At 47.8% G+C, this 7,100-nt stretch overlaps 1 pseudogene; it reads left to right on the top strand.

The window, feature by feature from the left end:
- The first annotated feature begins 2,119 nt into the window (after positions 1–2,119).
- LOC129381776 (uncharacterized) lies at positions 2,120–6,291 on the top strand (annotated as a pseudogene).
- The last annotated feature ends 809 nt before the right edge of the window (positions 6,292–7,100 follow it).

Raw genomic sequence — 7,100 nt, 5'->3', positions numbered from 1 at the left:
GCGAGGCAAGAGGAATCACACCGTCCCAGAGGAAGTAAACATGAAGTTGAACATCCACCTCGAGGGACAGCCAATCCCGGAGAAGACGCTCATCAGGATATTAGGAATGTGGATACAATCGAACCAACGATGTACCCACACCCTAACACTACTTAAAACTGCAGCCAACCAAGTGGCCCGCATGATAACACGGGTCTCGCGGAAAAGACACGGCATGAAGGAAGCAGACACACTCAAACTGGTCAGAAGCCTGGTGGTCAGTAGAGTGACGTACAGCCTCCCGTACTACCACTGTACGAAGCACGAAATGCAACAAGCGGACGCAATCCTGAGGAAAGCCCTCAAGACGGCGCTCCACCTACCGCAGTCAACATCGACCGACAAACTCCTGGCCCTGGGGCTACACAACAGTCTCGAGGAGCTCCAAGAAGCGCAGATAATCGCGCAAATGCAACGACTAAAGCTATCGGCAACGGGCAGAAGACTCCTGAGCAGATACGGCGGTGAAGCTACCATAAAGGAGACACAAAGCACGGAGACGATACCGGACGAATACTGAAACACCATCAAAGTAGCACCGATACCCAGCAATATGGACCCGAACCTACACATGGCACGAAGACAAGCAAGAGCAGAGTATGTACAAAGAACACTGGCAACTAGACACGACACAGTGTACGTAGACGCCGCTACCTACACTCAGGACAGAAACCACAAGAAAAGCAAAGTCGCAACGGTGATCAACTCGGACCTAAAAGAAATCACCAGCGCATCAATTCGGAACTGTACGGTAGTTGAGGCCGAAGAGGCAGCCGTGGCTCTAGCGGCAGCGGAGGGCTACCGATCCAACAGTGTCCTTAACCATACTCACAGACTCCCAAGCAGCATGCCGCAACTACCTAAACGGCAGAATCAGCCACAGCGCGCTCCGCATCCTCCGCTCAAGTGGCAACACCGTCAACAACCAGGCCAAACACACGATAGTTTGGGTGCCGGGACATACCGACATTACGGGAAATCAGGAGGCGGATAGGATAGCTCGAGGGCACGCAACAAACCGAGCATCCAACAATCCCGACCCCGCTGAGGAACCCGAGCCGGTAGCCCAAAGCTATTCAGAGATATTAAACTACTACAGAGGCATCAGACGAAAATACCCGCCCCCTCACAAACAACTAAATAGAGAAGACGCCGTAGCATGGCGGCAGCTACAAACGGGAACATTCCCGTGCCTAAACATGCTAAGTAAGATCTACCCCACGCAGTACGAGAGCAAGTGCCCATGGTGTGGAGACAAACCAACCCTATACCATACCACATGGGCTTGCCAGAAAATAGATGGGCTAGCCATAATAAAAAACCCGAGTGCGGAACAGTGGGAGAGGATGCTATCCAGCGACATCCTGAAAGTCCAACAAGGACTAGTAAGGCGTGCACGCAGGGCAGCTACCCTCAGCGGAGCCCTGGACTAGGGGAACCGACCCTGGAGAGAAGATGGAAGACTCCATCTGAAGCCGCAAAAATCACTGCAAAATAGAGAAAATAAACGTTTTTCATCATCATCATCTATACTTCAACGCGCGCGCCGTAGGCTGCTATCTTCGGAGCATGCGCAGAAGGTTCGCCAAGTCGCGCGCCGTCCGCAAAAGCCGTCTGCGGAGTTGTGTTGGCGCCTTTTTCTTCGCGCGCAATGCATTGTGGTGCCAGTGTTCCGCCGACTTCGACGCGCGAATGGCTCCGGAGCCATATCGGCGCCGGGCCCGTCGGGGCGCGTCGGAAGCCGCTGGTTACGTTGGCTGCGCCTGTGCGCCCGACTATAGAGGGGTCGTTTTCGCCGACGTGACGTAGCGTGCGCGCGCGCGCGCGCGCGCGGACGTTACGTCGGACTATAAACGGCCCTTTAAGGCTCGTTTATAGTCCGACGTTATCAGCGCGCGGGCGAGCGTCGTTCGCGGTCAGTCACGCTACGTCGGTTGCGCTGCGCCAGCCGAGATGACATCCCTCTATACTTCAACGCGCACGCCATTGGCTGCTATCTTCGGAGCATGCGCAGAACCATCGCCAAGTCGCGCGCCGTCCGCAAAAGCCGTCTGCGGATTTGGCGCCTTTTTCTTCGCAGTCTGATTAGTTTCGCGCCTGTCGAACGAAACATGGCTTGGACGTATTCCGCGCGACAGAAACTTGTCCTTGCGTTATTAGTGCACCGCCTCCGACGGAAGCGCAGGCGCTCCATGTACGCTCGTGAAATTTTCGCGGAACGGAGAACCACCGGCGAGTACCACCAGCTAGTGCAAGAGCTGCGGCAGAAGGACCCGGAGTACCATCTCAAGTATTTCAGGTAACGGCACTTCGCACAAAGGGTGTGTTTTATTGTTGTTGAGATTGCGCCTTCCCCTTTAGCTCGCTGTGAAGTATGTGAGCCGCTCTTTTCATTGTTAGAGATTACCTTAATTGGGTGCCGGACTTCAAGCAATAAAAAATTCATCTGCGCTAACTACCGGCCTATTGGAGAGCCAACAGCGCTCATAAAGTAGCTTACTATTGTCTACATTCTTTCAGATGTCGTTCGCCATCGGAACTCGCCAGGATGTTGTGTAATTAACCATAAACTGGGGTTCCCAGCAAGTATATCAAAAACTCCGGCTGAGCAGCTGAAATGACGGGCTGCGCCATTTGCCGGCTGTGAAGGCAAGCGACAGCTTAGCTCGGTGGGTGGGCAAGTTGTTCGGTTTCCTGAAGATTCCGGTCAGAAGGAAGAGCCACCGCTTCCCTAACTAAAACACCCTTAACTTGCTGCAGTAACCGTAATAAAAAACGCAAAACTCACACGCCCACCGAGCTGGGCTGTCGGTTGCTTCTTCGCTCGGCAGGGGGGGGGGGGGGGGAGCCTTCTGAGGCCATCTGCTTTGCTCGCGTCTTTAAGTACTGTATTAGCAGCCGAGAGCAGTTTTCTGGGACGCGTCGTTGTCAAGCTTGCACTTGGATTTCACCGAAAGTTCGTCAACCAGGCCCAGCTGAAAGCTCTGGCCACAGGGTTACAGAACTAAAAACTCCACCAACCTCTTTTATCAGAGCAATAAAGTTTACTGTCTCTCTTTAATTAAGTAAACAGAAAACATAGGCAAGTACCGATGTGGAATTACATCTCAAAGAACACAGACCATAATATGCTACCTTAAATGTGAGCAGTGTTAGCGCCCGATTAGCCCAGTAGTTCGCGCACGAGAATTTTGACAAAATGCACGAAGAGAAAGAATGACTGTGCGTATGATGTTTTGCATCACCGAATGTGTTCACACTCTGTCGTGTTGTTTTGTTGTCTATTTGTTCAATTTTGCTGTACTGCAACCTGTTCTAATGAGATCGGGTACTCTTCTGACCATGGCAACCTGTTCTAATGAGATCGGGTACTCTTCTGAACATGCTTAGCGTTGTTTAAAAGAAATCTTAACTTCAAATCATTTTCCCCACAGGATGACCAAGGCCTCTTTTGACAGACTTTTGAGCCTTATGTACGACCGCCTCATCCATCCGCCAAACCACAGGAACCCAATCGGTACCAGCAGAAAGGCTAGCAGTCGCAATACGGCAAGTACTCTGGCTTTTATTTTCGTTCACTCACAGTACTGACCGGTGAACGTCTTATATGGCATGACGCTCGGCCTACGAGGTCACCGCGGTGTATTGTCTTGACTTTTAACCAAGGCGAAGGCAAAGTTAAGGATTAGGATTTTTTTTCGAATGTTCTTTCCTTATCCAGTACATAAGCTGGGAAAACGACTATGCGTCGTTTGTTCACTTGTAGCACTGATCTTTCTAAACGAACTCTGACCGGTTAGCCCAGTTGTCCGTTCTTTAGTTGACTTCCATAGTTGGTACTTTTTTTTCGTACCACCTGCATGTTGCACGTTTCGCTCAAGTCCTGCCTTGAAAAAGTTCGTCTGAAAATGATTCCACAGTTGAACCTTATTGAATTGCTGAGTCGGCCCGATTGTATATTAACAAACTATGTCAACTGAAATGCATTTTGCAATCGTGCTACCAGTCTCAAGAGTTTTGTTTCTTCAAATGAACAGCAGTGTTCCATTATAACAGCAAAATATTTCAGTAATATTTCTCTGAATAAATATGACTGTTGCGAGTCTGCACTTGTGTATTCTTCGTCCGTCATGCTTTTTTCCCACGATGTTACAAACATGAATCACTTCCAACTTGCCCAAATCACATCATTAATTGTAACTTCAATTTAGCCTTTTCTATCCTTCACAGATTCCTGACAACCGGCGGCTGCATGTTGGACATTGCTTTCAGTTACCGCATGCATGCGTCCACAGTGTCCGGGATTCTGAAAGAAACCCTACCTGCTATTTGGGACTGTCTTTCCCCAGTTGTACTCGCACAGCCAAGCAAAGATGAATGGGAGGCCATTAGAAGGAACTTCGATTCCAAGTGGAACTTTCGGAATGTTGTGGGGTGTATAGACGGCAAACATTTTGCTATTACTTGTCCTAATGGCAGTGGTTCGGAGTTTTACAATTATAAGGGTTTTTATTCATTGATCATGCTGGCTCTTGCAGACGCAAATTATCGCTTCACATTGGTTGATATTGGTGCCCAGGGCCGAATGTCTGATGGCTCTTTTTTCAGTAAAAGTGCTATCAGAACGAGTTTTGAAAATAACACACTTGACTTGCCTTCGGGTCACAATGGCCTGCCGCTCTGCATCGTTGGAGACGCAGCATTTCCACTGAGGCCCTACTTAATGCGCCCCTACCCCGGCAGACAGTTGAGTGAAACGAAAAAAGTATTTAATTATAGGTTGTCGCGTGCACGCCGGTGCGTCGAAAACGCATTTGGAATTTTAGTGTCTCGATGGCGCTGCTTCCTCGGAACTGTCAGCGGTGACGTAGCGTTGCTCACAGACATGGTTAAGGCGGCGGTTTGCCTGCACAACTTTCTTCTGTCTGACAATGCCTACTGCCCAAGTGATTATGGTGACAGGGTCAGTGGTGACAAAATCCAAGAAGGCGGCTGGAGGCAGGCCATAGCGCACGTAAGCCATCAGAGTGCTGGCAATGGCAGCCGCTCTGCTGCAGACGCCATGCAAATCCGGGACACCTTGGCAGATTACTTCATGTCGCCATCAGGTTCCTTGCCATGGCAGCTGAGGATGGCCAGGCGCTGCTAATGCATGGTATGAACTTGCTGACAATCTGTCCGTAAGCTTATTTCTTTTCCCTTCAAAGTAGGAAAAATATCACAAGTCAGGTCAAATATGAATGTTTATTAACAATCTGGTGATCACCGAGTTCAAGAGATTCAACTGTATTGCACTAGCAACATATCACACATACATCCTTCGTTAAAAGTTTATAGCCCGGGGGTTTCCTTCTGTGGCACACTGTGTGACTCACGTATCCCCAGCATTCCAAATCTCGTGAAGATATTTAGTCTTGCCAGCTCCACTGCGTAAGTCTTACACGATTGCTGCAGCGGTCCCACCACACGGCTTACAAGCAAACCCTTTAGGCACTAAAATTTTGACAAAGGCTGTGCATTCTTGCAACACTTATGTTCCTTCGTGCTAGGTCATTGCACATCTGCTTTCTGTAAAAGCATATCACGTGAACGTGTGCATTTGTTTTGTACGCCATAATAAAAGGATTGACACAAAATTTTTCTCATTACATTTCAGCTTTATAATCATGTGTAAGACCTTCGTGAACATGGATCACCACGTGAAATTTGCCTCGGGTCAGTAAATAATTTAGTATTTCTTCTATACAGTTCAGGTTGCTAAACGTTGGTTGTAATGTCCAAAGTGAGCATGTGATCACAGTATACGTACAAAACTTAAATATAATCGCTGCATTGTAGTTTTCATTCATGCCAACGCTTGCATTACTTTTCCAGAAGTCGAAATGACAGCGACTGGACAGCTATTGCCCTTTTTTGTGCGCCTCACATGATCTCATACTCGCTTGTGACTTCAGAAAGACCGTTCGGCAATGTGGCACTGACACCGCATGGGAGAAGAAATTCAGTTGTAAATTTACTGACCACAGGCTATTATGAGACGGTCCATGTTCACTAATATTCTACGCATAATTATAAAGCAGAAATACATAAAGAAAAATTTTGTCGCGACCTCTTTTAAGACTTGCTTTCCTATTTAATGTTTCATTTGAACACATGCAGGATGCGGACTATATCGCACAAGATGTTTGATATGTGAATGAATGTGTGCTCCCTGAATAAATACATGGCCGTAACTTCGGCATTGCATTCTTTCTCCCTTGTGTTTTCTCCTTAAGGAATACAAATGTCATTCCCAAGGCATCACAGACAGCCTGTACAACGAACAAAAGTCTGCAGCATTGAAGTAGCAGGTAACACTACTAACCACATCAATACTTGCAGTTAAAAACTTCTCGCAATGCGGCTAAAAGAACAGGCAAGGTGAAAAGAACAAGATAGCAATGGTATTAGGAAACTGCACTGATTGGCAGGAAATGCAAAAATATGAACTGGCAATGCCCTCCAGATCATAAAAAAACATTGCTGTAAGTGCGAAAAATGAACACGCGAAGTTTCACAAAAGCAAATGGCTCTTGCGGAGATCTGCAAGAGCCATTTGACAGGGCTAGTTGCTTCTATGTGGAGAAGGGCAATAAATACATCTGCACTCTTTGTTCTCGTTCGTAGCCTGGAGGGTAATGGTAGAGGATTGTCGATAATAACAACACAAAAGAACTGAAACATGGAAAGACACACATGGGCTCGTGTGGCTCTTAATGTTTCAGACATTTTCTCTTGTCCCTTGTGATGTTCCTTAACCAATACCTTCCAGGTTACGAAAAGAAACGAAGAGTGGAGGTGACCTTGTTGCTGTTACCAGCAGCACAAGAAGGCATGTTTAAAACTAAAGCTCATCAAATTCGGCGATGAGCCCCATTATTCTTGCCTTGCACCTAGAAGCAACTGCCCTTGGCATTCTATCAAGGCTCATGGCTACAGACTGTGCAAATGCCTCATTTTCAGTTGGCCTTTTTTCAAGTTGGGAAAGGAGCTGCTGCTCAATGTAATCACCACTTTGCGAC

This window comes from Dermacentor andersoni, chromosome 1 (assembly GCF_023375885.2).
Source record: "Dermacentor andersoni chromosome 1, qqDerAnde1_hic_scaffold, whole genome shotgun sequence".
In the NCBI taxonomy this organism is placed as follows: Eukaryota; Metazoa; Arthropoda; class Arachnida; order Ixodida; family Ixodidae; genus Dermacentor; species Dermacentor andersoni.
Note: the sequence above shows the minus strand (reverse complement) of the source record. Positions and strands in the feature narration are given on the sequence as shown.